Source organism: Alligator sinensis, unplaced genomic scaffold, assembly GCF_000455745.1.
Source record: "Alligator sinensis unplaced genomic scaffold, ASM45574v1 scaffold254_2, whole genome shotgun sequence".
Lineage (NCBI taxonomy): Eukaryota > Metazoa > Chordata > Crocodylia > Alligatoridae > Alligator > Alligator sinensis.
The window spans coordinates 759,789-774,439 of NW_005842396.1; the positions used below are offsets into that span (position 1 = coordinate 759,789).

Here is a 14,651-nt window from a genome sequence, read left to right on the forward strand (position 1 = left end):
AGATCCTTTTCCACCTCCGTGCTGACAAGAGGGGAGTTCCCCAGCCTGTAGTTATGGTGCCGGCTGTTCCTCCCCAGGTGCATCATGTTGCACTTGTCTGTGTTGAACCCCATCCTGTTCTCCTCTGCCCATCCTTGTAACCTGTCAAGGTCCGACTGTAGCCTGTTGCTCCCTTCTATTGTGCCCACATCCCCCCACATCTTGGTATCATCAGCAAATTTGAACAGGGTGCTTTGCACCCCCTCACCCAAATCACTGATGAAGATGTTGAACAGGGCGGGCCCGAGGACCGAGCCCTGCGGGACCCCACTGCCCACGTCCTTCCAGGCCGAGAAGGACCCATCCACTACCACCCTCTGGGTGCGGTTCTCTAGCCAGTTGGCAACCCATTGGACTGTGTGGGTGTCTACGCCACAGTCCCCCAGTTTCCTAATGAGAACGGGGTGAGAGACAGTGTTGAAAGCCTTCCGGAAGTCCAGGAAGACTATATCCACTGCTACCCCTGCATCCAATGATTTAGTGACCTGATCATAGAAGGCCACCAGGTTGGTCTGACATGACCTGCCGCTGATGAACCCGTGCTGGTTGCCCCTGAGCATGCATTTCCCTGCTGGCCCCTCCTGGATGTGCCAGAATAATTTTCTCGAACAGCTTGCCCAGATGTTTGGTGCCTCCATGGCTGTAGTTGTATAAGTGTCTGGGAATCAAACCCAGGTCTCCTGTGTGCTAGACAAGGGTTCTACCACTGAACCACAGGGGACTCCGATTATGAAAATAACTATATTTTTTTTCAAAAAACAATTTGCCAGGGGATGTTGTTTTTTTATCGGTCATACTCCTTCACTCCTACACGTTTTAGTGTTGTCACTAGAATCAAGATCTTTTGGCTGTAGTGTAAGTAGTTAGTTGTACAGGTGGTGTGAAATTTTCACAGCCGTGAAGCTAAGATAAACATCTAATTGACTTCAGTGGGGCTAGGACTTCTTTCATGGGTTCCTTTCAGGCTCTGCCAAAACCAAATTTTGTAAACATGGACTACGTATATATAACAGAGTTAACATAAATGTCTGTAATTTGGTTCTAAACATCTCGGTTGGACTAGTTTAGTGTGTGAGCAGCCACTCTGCCAAACCATACTCTAGTTAGTAGGGTTACTAGTGTTGAACTCATCTTTGTGTGTTACTAGTATTCTGGAGTATCCCATCCCACTGTTTTTGTTTGAGTAGATTGAACAAGTTGATGATTATTGGCAGGGGGCACACATTGTCTGGCTTTCTGAGAGCATGGTGGAAAATGTAGGAGGACACTGGAGTATGATCAGTACTTATTATTAGCCTTAGTACTTGCTGTAAAATTGGAGTGGGTAACCATTTAAGAGCTGAACCCAAGATGTAACCTATGCCCCTACCTGGGCTGTTAATTGTGGTCAAATTTATGACCAGAGTAGCAGGTTTTTTGAGGGGACAGAACAAGGGATTAAAAGCAACAGCCAAGTAAAAGACCAATTTAACTGCAGTGAACATATATCGGGGTCAATTCATGTAACCTATTTGTGAAAGAGAAATAGCACATATCTATGTAACTCAGGAGTCATTGGCCTTTACAAAAGATTTAAAGCTCATCATCAGTACAAGCAAAGTTACAAATTCTTGTTTTTATTTGTCACCCAAGTTTTATAGCAAGGATTTCCTAAAAGATTCAGACTCCATAATTGTAGTCAAATTGTGTCAACTTCTTTACTTGTTTTTCTAATAATGACATTTTTAGCTTTCATGGTTCAGTTAGAAAATATACTGGTACTTCTGTTCAATTTTCAAGCAAGGAAATGAGCAGACAAATAAAGAGAGAACATTTCCTCATTTTTAACCCAGTCTCATGGTTTGTGTGTGTGTGTTGTTTTTTTTTTTTGTTTAGTTTTTTTGAGGCCTGACATGATTTTTTGAATGTTCAAGTCAGCAGTATTCTGTAAGGCATTTTCAGTTTTGCTTTCAGTAAAAAATGTGCTTCTCAGTAAAACATCTACGTCCTGTAAATCTCTTTCCAGAGAAGGTACAGCTTTGAGCATCTGTAGCTGGCAAGAATGCAGATGTTCAATGCAGAATTAAGCAAGAAAAGAAGCTGAAGAAGCATCTTAGAGTTCCATCCTTTGAACATTTTTAGTCTTCTGAGTATCTCTGTGAATATAGTTTCAATGAACTCAATGGAATTGCTCATGTGAATAAGAGTTACGCATTAATAAGTGTTTCTTTGATTGATCTCTTCAAAATGATTGATTTAATAGCTGTAGTGCTGGCCTGAAACATGATGCATTGGTTTGCTGAAATAACAGTCACAGACTGACTTCAGAGCTCTTGCAAAAATCCTGAGGTTAGAAATACATTTTTTGGAGAAATAACCATACGAAATAATGAGCAAAACAAACTAATTGCTTTTGTTTTGTTCATGTGTTTATTCTTAAATAATGAGGACATTGGAAATTTGGCTGTAGTAGAAAGGAGAATGAATGCTTGATGATCAAGAAGGCAGTTCTGACTCATGTTTTAAGTATTGAAAGACTGTTGCTAAATTCTTAATACCTTTTTATAATGTGACTTAATATCTCTCTAGCAAGATAGAAAGGGAAGAAGAAGAGTATAAAAAGCCCCCTCCTTCATATTGTGAATTGTAGAGAAGAAAGTCTTTATCTAATTTAGATGGATAAACCTAGAGTACTTGTCCTTGTGCATGTCCCATTGTGCCTTAAGTACTCAAGCTCAGAGATTTTATTTTATTTTTTTATCCTAGCATGCCCACTCACTGTGTGTATACCAAGCTTTTCCATGCACTCCGTACACCATATTTCTAGGAACTGCAAGTCATTTACTTCCTAAGCCAGCAATTCTCAACCAGGGTACTGTGGGACCCTAGGGTGCCTCAAGATCCTGTCAAGGATGCCATGGTGTACCACACAGTGTTTGCACTGTTGGGTATGCAAACATGATTCACAAGATAAACACAGAGATTTCAGACAGGAATCCATAGTCTCAAAAACCCTGACCTGTTGTGGCTTTTCTGAGTTCTTTGGAACAGAATTGCTCTGTTATTTTTCTGTAATCAAAAATGAGTGCAAACTAAGGGATGGTGTTTTCCGAGGGGACCTTGAGTCTAAAAAGGTTGAGAGCCACTGTCACAGGCCACGGAAGAGTGCAAGGTCAGGCACCAGCTTTACCCCTTGGGTAGATGCATAGGACTATTCTCTGACCCTAGAATGCAGTAGTCAGAACCACATTGTGTATAGAACCTCTGGTGGCACAAGTCCTGTACTGAGTGGGTGCCAGACAAGTCATCCTCGCATGAGAACAGGTCTGGGGCTAGCGTAAGTGGGAGATCCCTGTACTGGGTTTCCTTGGAGATGCTTTTTCCATCTTCTTATTCCAAAACTTCAAAGTTCAATAGAAACCCTAGCGAAACTCAGCAGACTTGTAGCACCCATACCCAGCCCTAAGTTCTACAGCATACATCTCTTAGACTCCTAGAAAGCACAGGGATAAGCACCTGAGGTGCTCAGGTGGCAGAGAAGCCAGGAATCATCACAGGTCTGACACACTAGCACTAACTTCTACCTGGGCACTAAGAATTTCAGCTCTGGCACTGAGTACTCCACCAAGATTTGGTGAAGTTCAGCAGAACTTCTGCCCCTCCATATACTTCCTGTGATCTAACAGTCCAGCTGGAATCAGAGTTTCTGTTGCTTTCCTTGTCCTCCATTGGCTGCTGTCATGGGTCCATTAGTTTTACCAGTCACGTTCCTGTTAGGGAACTGTCCTCAGTCCTGGCTTCATAGACATTGCCAATAAAGGTAGTCTTATCAAACTGATTCTTCAACTCTTATGATAACCACTCTTTGCTTCCTTTTCGGCTATGATACCCTGTCAGAAGAAAAGCATTGGACCGCTGGTCTTCCACTCTATGGGTTATGCAGCAGTTATGTACCATCCCTAGCAGCAAGCTGGAATGAGAGCTGTATTCTGCTGGTTTGCAGGAGGAAGCACTTCCGTTACCCCAGTGGGACTCTTCCTGTTGCAAGACCTTCCCTCTCCCCCCCTCCCTCAGCCCCCCAATGTCCAAACTCAGTCTGTTTCTTGACTCCCACAACTACAACGTATGCACAGAGTATTTTGTCATCCTTATAGATATAAGTTTTCTTGGAAGAGTAAAGCCGTGGAGAGTACTGCATGGCCTATGTGTTAGGACTAATGTCAAAGGAAAATCAAAGTGGTTTTACAAATATGTGCTTTAAGTGTAATGTAAGTTACAGTAATGCAAGTTATATTTATACTCCTCTGAGGGGAGAGAATGAAGTTGAAGGAGCAATGTGTACAGAAAAAAATATAAAGCAAGCCAGGGATGGTTTTACTGTGGCCTTTTCTTTTGAATAAAAAACCCCTATTCATTTAAAGTCTAAATGTGTCTTCACTTTGAAGTGATGTGAGGTTTTTGTTTGCAATGCAGCTAGGAACTATTATTGTATAAGACGTTTGCTTATTGGGTGGAGTTGTAAAAGGAGCTGACTTTCCTTCAAAGCCTCAGGAAGAAAATATTTATTTTCTTTTCATATGAAGAATCAAGTTATTCTGCAAAGGAGAACATCAAAGCATCCAAAGTTTTAATTCGTATTAGTATGGCCTGAACTTTAAATGTGTATTTAATCCCATTGTTTTCAATGAGACATAACCATGGACTGAAGTACTTTGAGTGGGGGCCTATGGCACCAGACAAGCAAAGGGCTACAGTGACCTCATTCAAGCTACTTTCAGTTTTGCAATTGTAAATCTGTCCTGCCTTCTGCCTGATTAAGTACCAGTTAAATCAGTGTTTTTATCAGCTACAAAGAACCAATTTATAGGATCATTGTTCCACGGATGAGATTATTTTTGCAATTCTAAATAATCTTTAAATTCATAATTCTTTAATTCATCACTTCTGGGTTTTTTTTGTGATGCAGATTAGAACACCTTTTTTAAGTATGATTTGAAAAGTAAGTATCTCTGGATAAATGAAAACAAATTCTACATAAAGTCAGCACCTCTCTCTCTCTCTCTCTCTCTCTCTCTCTCTCTCTCTCTCTCTCTCTCTCTCGTCCTGTTTCAGGTACAAATACCTTTATTCAGGCTGAGGAAGCATCTGCAGTTGGCCTGATGAAAGGTATTTGTACCTGAAAGCTTTGTGAAGAAGAATTTTTCCAACAATTTGAATTGGTCTAATAAAAGATATTGGATTTACCGAAAGAACCTTGTTTGCCTATATCCTTAGACCAACACAGCTGCAACCTATGCCCCTGAATAAAAGTAAAAGACTTTTCTGGATTAATTTCAATTTTTAATTTGTAGATGACCAAACAACCATGTGATTACTCCATTACCCATACTGGTCCCCTATGCATATTCCTTCTGACTTCAAGTAGGTGAGCTGCTGAAACTAATTTTTGTTGGTTTGTAAACTAACTTAAGGCCCCATCCTTTAAAACCTTCTCTCCACTAGTCTTATTGAATTGAAAGAATTGCTCTTGTGAGAAGAGCTTTATGGTTGTAGCATTTGTTTTGCAACTTGATTGCGATGGACATTCTGGTGACCTGCTTTGCTGCTTTTGTATTTCCTCCTTTATGAAGTCTTCAAAATGCTGCTAAAAAGGTTTAAAATCTGTTTAAAATGTTGGGTGTAGCTCTTTTTGTTTTTTCAGACTGTAGCATGTTATTGCTTTTTGAAATGGTGCAACCTAGCAGAGGCAAATTAATTACTGTTGTGGTTTACAGGCATGTTGGAGTTTAAAGAATTATGGAGTTTGTGTTGTGCTGAATTAGAGTGATGAAGTACAGATAACAGGGCACAGCTGCGGCCACAAATGAGGCCTCTTTAATTTGGTGCTGTAAAGTATTGCATTATAATTGCTCTGCTAGGATTACAATGTGGAAAGCCCAGTGAGCAGAAACATAGCTAAAATAGGAAACTTGAAGTTCCTAAAAATGTATGCAACTGTGAATGCTTACTGGGGGGGTGGTTGTAGTGAACTATGGTGACTTTTTCTCTCCTGAATGAGAACAGCACTCAAGGGTTTAATGCATTTTAATTACATTAATTGAATTAACATAACATTAATTTTTGGAGTGTCTTAGTGTAGACAGGTTCTCATTACTCTGTTTGCACTATAGATAAACATGACTATTTTTGGAAGAGTGAACACAATTTTTATTCCTGCTTGTATATCATAAGTAGTATTGTTACCTAAATTGTAGATGTTGAATCTTCACCTTGAGCTGTTCATTTTAGTTGCAGCCTGCTCTTATATCTTGTTATACTTTTTGAATCTGAAACAATTCAAATGTTTCTTCTCTCCTGAGGTGTGTGGCCAGTAAAACTAAGAAAACACTTAAAAAAAAAAATGTTAAGCCATTATTAAAAGAGGACAGGTCAGATACTCAGTTGGCATAAATAAATTTAGCACCTCTTAAGTTGTTTAAAGTTGTACCAGTTCACAGCAGCAAAGATTCAGATCCAGTATATCTGCACTTGTGCAATTCTTAGAGTTATTCAAAGTGTAATTACTATTACAAGTTTAATAAAGGTTTCATCCTAAGTATAAAAAGAATAAACTAAAATGGGATAAATGCTTTGAGCAATTTGTATTGTGCAATATGTATATGTAATTAATTTCTTTTCTTAATAAATATACAAACTTTATAAATAGGAGGGTTCCCTGATCTTCTAAATTGAGAGAGAATACACTAGCCTAAACTAAGTGCATCTTGGATGAAACAGTACTGGGCTACAGTATATAACTGATATACTGCATATAACTACAGTATGTAACAATACAGGGGTTTCATTTTTATAAGAATACAAATGGCTAAAAACTTACTGCATTTCAGCAAGTCTGCATCTGAAAACAAAATGACGAAAATTATCATATTTTGTTCTATATGTGGAAAGTGTATATAGCTCTGTATGCAATCTAATTATTGGAGGTCGTTTTATATTTTTCCCCCTCCCCTACTGCTGCAGGGGGGCAGGTGGTGAGTGGGCAGACAATAGGAGTCAAGTGGCTTGGCCCCATCCCTTGCCACCTTCCCATCCCCGCCTTCTACTTGCCACCTTGCTGCTTGTTTACACTCAGCTGATATGTGAGGGTAAGTGGTGGCATGGGAGGACTATGGCTATGGCTACAACTCCCACTACAATCCTGAATCTAGGCTTGGATCACAGCCGCAACTGCCTGTCCCTTGCCTCCCCCAGCCTTGTACTCGAAGACAAGGAATTTTTCCCCTATTTTGAATGGGGAGGGGAGTCCTCATTCTGGATTCAAGTAAATACAGGAAGCTTTCCATGACAGACCCCTGAAAATACTAGAATGCAAGATTTGCTCCATGTTGTTCCTCTCTCTCAGTTCCTTCAACTTTTTCATCATTTTATATTCCAGATTTATTATATCTGCAAATATACAATGAACAGTTATAATGTCTTGTGTTTCAGTGTTGGGAAATGTTCTTTATGCCTGTGCTACTTTCAGTATGGGTTGGAGAAGATTCACAACTACCACTTCTTTTAGGTTATTAATTCTTCAAAAGCTGTTGTACATCTATTTTAATGGCATGTTTTTTACTTAAATGTTACGTGATACATGCATTCAAATTTGAGGTGCATGACTAGAGGGTAGGGATGGTGCTCAGATGCTTTTGGTGCTTTTCTAAATTATCTTAGCCTTTTTTCCTTTTTTATTATTTTACTACATTTTATATGTTAGAGGGCCTGGTGGCAATGTGGTGGGGCTACTTATGGCAAGGTAGCTTTTATAAAATAGCACAATGTTGCAACCTCCAGAGCAAGGTGAATGTAGGGTGCCTCAACCCTAGCCACTGCCTTTTTTGTACTCCTTGGTCTGGTCTTTGGATTCTGTCAGCAGTCTAAAGTGGGGGTGGTAGGTCTTGGGCAGCCTCCACTTTGCCATGCTCTTGCCTAGGCATACACATTGAAGGTCTTCATCTGATGGTCACAGGCCTCCACAGAAATCTGGACCTGTCTTTTCTGTTACGCAGTGTGTTGGAGATGGGGCTTACGTCTTGCCATGGCAATGAGGGGGTGAGGATGGGAAGGGAGGGATTGCTGGCCTTTCCTTAGATAAGGGGGAGGAGGGATGACTACCTGGGAGGGTAGGTCAGGGGTTTCCTCCTTTTGGTGGACTGGTTTCTGGGCTAGGTGTACCCAGCATGACACTTCTTATGGTCTTACTTTCATCAGTTATGGTGTTGTCTGCTAAATTACAGCTGCAGAACTTAAGTAAATAGTGCAAAATATTTTTATTAATATTTAATTGGTGTTTATATTTTCTAAATGTTTCAGTTTGTCAGTGTTGCCCTCTCTCTCCTCCCCACATACTACTTTGTTGAATAGTGAGTGACTTCTAATGCCACAAATATTCAGTGAATCCAAGTGTTCTGGAAACTCCTGGTTGCATTGGAGTGTCAAGGCCCCTTGTTCCAGTGTTTGAGAGCACATTCCCCATGTGCTCTCAAAATGTCTAGGTCTCTCTTGTCTCTACTTTTTTTCTTGATTGTGTCAGCTGGCTGACAAGTCATTGCTGTGTGGATGGACCATTTGCAAAACAATCAGCCCAATAAACAAAACACTAAACTAACTGTCTGCCAGTTGCCAAGTTCCTAGGACATTGGCTGGAACAATTCCCCCATTCCCCACCCCGAAGTATATGAATTGGTGACAGTCCCAGCCAGGTAGGACTCCTGGAAGCTCTATATGGATCATGAAAGGGCTATTAGGTATGTGCTAGAATTGTAGTAATGTTAGATACTCAAGGAAGACTGTGCAGAATAGTGCCATCTCTACAGCTCTGGTCAATGAATTTGAGTTTTGACTTGCAGTATCTTCACCTTGTCCTACTGGTAGGAGTTTCTTGAGTAGAAAGTGAGACAAACTTTTTTATTTCAAACAAATTTTTAAGGAAAGGGATTTTGCTGGAGAGGATATAACTCCATTCTACTTGTGGTCTTAATCCAGTTTTTCGTTGTAGTGAAAAGTTTCAAAGTTGGGGAGCAGTATTGAATGTAAGAGAGAACACTTGAAAGTGTATGGTTATTCCTTGATTTGAGGCCTATACACACAGAACTGAAGAATCCAATAACCTCTGACCTTTTGAAAGGTTATTTTTTGTTCTTTCTCTTTTTGCTTTAATGCCTTTCAAATGCTAATACATCTGACCTGACATTCTGTGTATAGGAGCAGTAACTATACTTTGAATTCTGGAGTCAATATTTCATCATTTGCATCAGCATGTTTTTTGCAACCTTCAAACTGGAATTCCCATGTGATCATCTGAACACAGAAATATATTTTATGGAGAAAGAGATTGATGGATACTCTGGATATCTGGATCATAGGAATTGAATGATAAATTGTTTTCTTCTGAAGTTATCTGTTCCACATTACTTGCATGATCTTGAAAAACAAAAACATTAATAAATCAAAGTGGGTTAGAGATCAGGCACATGGTTTTATCTTAATAGGGGATAAAGCATAAATCTTACTGAGTGCTCATTGTTTACCAGTTGTTCTCTGGGGTGTATGATACAGTGCCTTTATTGCTAATTCTTAAGTGTTTTCATTTGAGGTTACACTTTTGTTGGAAAATCATGTCTGGGATAATACTGGCATGTGTTACTTTTGAGGTGTTTACCAGCATGTGTAAAGTTAACATTAAAATCCAAATCTCTATTTGTAGCCATTTTAAAAATGTTTTGACTTAAAGCCGGTTTACTTCTGCTTTCTATACCAGGTCTTGGTACAGAAAGGTGGTTTTGGTGGTGGGAGGTGACTACAGTGCATACACAGACAAAGCAAAGTACATCTTGTGGTTGCAGTTACACTGAAGGAAGTACCTATCTTTCCAAAGCTTCCATGGAAAAGCACTTAAGAGTCTGCCTGGGAGACACTGTCAGGCTAGGGACAGACCTTCAAAAAGTGTGAGCCTGAATTGATTCAGTCTTTGCAGGTTAGTCTGACTTGCATAGAGTGAACCGGTTTGCAAGTGGATAGACGTTCGGCACATGCCTGCAGTGACTCAAGCCAGAACCCCGGGGGTGTTAGAGCAGCCCTGCCTTCCACAGTGAACCTGAGCTGGGGAGGCAGGTATGGCCAGGCACTGGCAGGTCTTCCTCAGTGGCTCCCTTACGACAGGGATTTCTGGCACACAGAGCTGCCCAGCCCCAGAGGGGAAGTTTGATGCTGGGGGGGGGGCTCTTCTCCCTCCTTCCCCCCCCCCAGTGGGGTGGGGAGAGGGGCTCTGTGAGACTGCCTGGACCTAGAAGAGGACTCTTCCCCCTGCTTCTCTCCCATTGCTGCGGGGTGGGGAAGGGGGGAGGCTTTATGGGATGCTGCCTAGCCCCAGAGGGGGACTGTTCCCCCCCACTCTGGCCCCCAGGGGAGGGGAGGCTCTGTTCCATGCTGTGGGGAATCTTCATCCTCTTCCTCCTCCTCCCTCCAGAGGGGCAGTGGGAGCGCAGAGCTCAGCTGGGCAGGGTGTGTGTGTGTGTGTGGGGTATGAGGGAGGGTGGGGGGTGTAGGGACCCCCACACACTTCCCCCCCCCCCGGGCATGCAGCCCCTGCTGCTTGGCAGCAGCAGCAGGCAGGGCGGTCAGGATGCTTGTACCCGGTGCAGGTGCGGACCCCAGGGATAGAAGCAGCCACGCTGGTTGCCTCTATCAGGGCTCTGTGCCACATGCCTGCTGCAGTTCCACATTTGCAGAGGGGAAGCCCTGCACTGGACTCTGTGGGGAAGCAGGGGGTACCTTGCAGAGTGTGAGGACCTACGCGGCAGAGAACGGGGGAAAGCAGCTGGCTCCAGTGTGGGGCTTCCTCTGCTGTGAGTGCTGGAGCTGCAGGCTTAGGGAGCCCCAGGGATAAGGCAGGCTCTGCTCCCTGCCCCCGTGCAGCACTGGCCAGAGATGTGCCTGCACTGGGCACAAGCGCCCTGACTTCCCTGTCTGCTGCTGCTGCCAGGCAGCAGGGGCTGTATGCCATAGGGGGAGTGTGTGGGGGGTTTCTACACTGCACACCCTGCCCAGCTGAGCTCCTCACTCCCACTGCCCCTCTTGGGGGAGGAGGAGGAGGAAGAGTCCCCCCAGCATGGAACAGAGCCTCCCCCTGCCTCCTCACCCCCACCCCCACTCTGGGGCTAGGTAGCATTGCATGGAGCATCCCTTCTCCCAGCCCCACAGCAGTGGGGGGGAAGAGGAGGAGGAGGAAGAGTCCTTTTCCAGTGCCTCACAGAGTCACCCTCCCCACCCTGGGAGGAGGAGGAGGGGGAAGAGTCTCTTTCCAGCGCAGAACAGAGCCCCTCTCCTTACCCTGCGGGACAACCAATGCAGCATGGTCCTGTTAAGGTGAAGGGGGCAGGGAGAAGGGTTAATTCTGCCCTCTGTCTCTGTCCTGCAGCCGGGGTCTGCCAGCTCCAGGGGCCACCACTGCAGCCCCCTCCCCTCTGTTCCCTGGGAGACCTCAGCTGCAGTGGAGAAAGAGGGGAAGGAGGGATGAATTAATCCCTTCCCTGCCCACTTTGGCTAACGGGACCGGTGTCTCTGCTAGGGGTGGTCCCTGCTCTGGCTAGAGAGCAGGGACCGGGGTCAGCCCTGCGGCAGGAGCAGAGAACCCAGCCCAGCCCAGCCCAGAGAGCATGCTGGGATGCTAGGGGAATCTGGTTTATCTTGGATCGGCACAGGGTCTGAGGCAGATATTGCATAAACCAATTTGAGCCAAATCAATTAAGTCTGATACTACATTCAACCAGGTTCATCTCAAACCGGTTTTGGCCATTTTGAAACTGGTTTATGTGCACTGAATGTCTATTCTATTACGGGTTTAAACTAGTTTCTGATCACTTAAACCAGTTTATGTGTAATGTCTGCCCCTAGCCCCAGCGTGGATGGGTTTGGGGGATGAGTAGAGCAAGGACTCCTACCTGTCATTCCTCATACTTAGTAGCCACAGTTATAATACTATTTGTCTACATGGAGCAAACAACAGGAAAAGCCCTGGTGTCATGCTGTGAGGAGGAGGAGTTGCTAACAATAAGGCTGAACTAAACCACCCACGTAAACCCCTCGCTTTAGCTTTTATCATAATTGTTAAAGGAAGTTGCTGAATTAAGAAACCAGCTTCCCTTTTGAACTTTTAACCTTGAAATCTATTTGAGATGCTGTTTTGGCTTCTGGGCTCCAGTGTTCTTACAAGCATAATGATTCAGAGAATATGTGAGAAGCAAGATTTCTCTTGGACCAAATAAATAGCTATGAGAAATGTTAGAGAAGATTTTGTATGGAAAATGCCTTTTGCTTCTATGAAAGAAAAAAGGACAGCCTAAGCTAAATACCAGGTAGAACCACTACTTATGTTTAAGCCTTTTAAGTTTAAATCTTGTTTCTTTACTATTAAGGACCATCAGAAATACAAGCTAAGATTTCATTCTCTTTTGTAAGAGCTCCAGTTACCATTGCAAGTTTGCAAGAAGTCAGAGAATCACACCCTAGAGAGCTGGTTTCTTTTATCCCATCTTACTCTTTCAGCACTGTGAAACGCACCAGGGTTTACCAAGGTGGGAGTAGGAAAGTACAGGGGCTTTTGGAAAAACTCAATTAATAAAAACCTGTAAAATGGGAAAGTGAAAAAATATGTAAATTGGGGGGTGACAAGGGGCACCAAAGACTAGCAGAAAATATGGCAGCACAGAGGATAGAATGGGAATGGATGAAAGAATTACTGCTTGTGTGTAGGGTGAAAAATGTACTTGAATATTTTTCTCTGGATTAAGAAAGAATTCCAATTAAAAATGTAAAAAGTTTCTTTTTTCTACTGCCTCTCATTGTTTAAAAGATCTGAGAGTGAAGGGAATGCAATGAAAACCCTGGCATTATCTGCTTTTTGAACGATTTGGTTATGTAAAACCTGTTTTAAATCCAAAAAAGCAATGTAAGTATATTAAAGTCTAATCTATTCTCCTTGTAGGTTTTTAAGTACTAGTCATTTTAACAGAATACAGGCACAAAAAATAGCATCTAAAACCCCAGTAACCATTTTTTCTCCCCCTTAATGCATACATTGCTGATAAAAACACATTTTTTAAAAAGGGGTATCAAGGTGAAACCATACCTGTTTATATAAGGTTCAATCTAAAATGCTTGAGAACAGCTTTCATTAGTGTTGTTGCTGGTTTTGTATACAAAAATATTTGAAAGTTTAAAATGAAAGTTTAGAGACACCTTACCTGATGGAGGCTTATGGGGGTTTCTTCCTCCTCCCACTTCCACATTCCATTTAATTTGATAGTAATGCTGCATGCATCATCATATAACCATACAAAGAAGCAACATGCTCCACAACGCTTTATAGTCCTCTCTGAGCTAGAAGTAACCTTCAGTCTTCAGCACAGTGGGTTTTAATTTTGATGGTCAGTACCAGTATTTATTACTGTTAACTGAACCTGTGGTATAAGAAGCATTTCCAGGTTGTTTCATTCTTCAGAATTTAAATTTAGATTAGTTGCTGAATCAAGGAATCCATTGGTATATTACTGTTTTATATACTATAAAATCTAGGAAGGATGACTTTTTATTTTGATTTTATTGATAACACTTGGTTTTGGTTTGTTATAAACTGATGCAGCCTTTGCAAGAAGCTTTGAGCAGGTTTCTCCAGAACCTTATATTGGAGAATGTCTCTTGCTTCAAAAACATAAATGCCGTAGGTAAGGGCAAGATGCTACTACAAGAAAGGATAGCGACAATCTTTTTTAGTGTACAGCTGTCTGTCCCAATGTCTGTATTTCTACTTTACTACATTAGATGGCTCAAAGGCCCCCTCTACATGTGCAGGTAAAGGTGCAATGGGATCTAATACACTATTCACACAATCGTACATTAGATCCTATTACGTTTTATCGGTGGTGCAGAGGGAGCCCAATTGTGGGCTCTCCCTGCACTGGCAAGAAGCAAGCTTTTGCAGCAGAGAGCCCTCTCAGCTGAAGGGCTCCTAGTTGCAGGGACATCCTGTGTACCCCCTGTGGCATCAGGGGTGGCTTTACATAGCCTCAGGGGTGGTTTCATGCAGGCCCGGACAGGGAGGTCATCGCAGCAGCAATCTTGCCACTCTGGAGGTTTTGTTCATCCTCTGGTGCAGGGAGGTCATAGCCACATCGTCCTGGCACTTGGAGGCATGCTGCAGGGACCCAGCATCCATAGCTATGGGACTCTGGGTCCAAACAGCTGTGGGGTGCTGCTAGGATCCAGAGTCCACAGCTGCTGGGGCTGAGAGTGCTCAGCAGTTGCAGGACTTGCAGCCCCAGCTGGGCAAAGTACACCTGTGTAGCTGAGAGCTCTGCCAGCTGATGGGCCTCCCAGCTGTAGGCCCTGCTACATATGCACGTTAAAGCTCAGTAGCCACCAGCTATAAAGTTAGTACATGTTTTCCAGGTCTAACCTTATAACTGGTTAGAGATTTTTATTGCATGGTAAGTATTTTTCATGTGTTGGTGCTCTCAAGGTAATTGCACATTTAACTAGTTAATTGCATGATACCTGTAATTTGTAGAGGGGGGGGGGGAAAGGGAAAGGGC

General features: G+C 42.8%; 1 protein-coding gene across 4 annotated transcripts in view; it reads left to right on the top strand.

The window, feature by feature from the left end:
* Positions 1–14,651, top strand: part of ELMO1 (engulfment and cell motility 1) — a 462,043-nt gene that overhangs the window by 52,575 nt on the left and 394,817 nt on the right. The window lies entirely within an intron of this gene.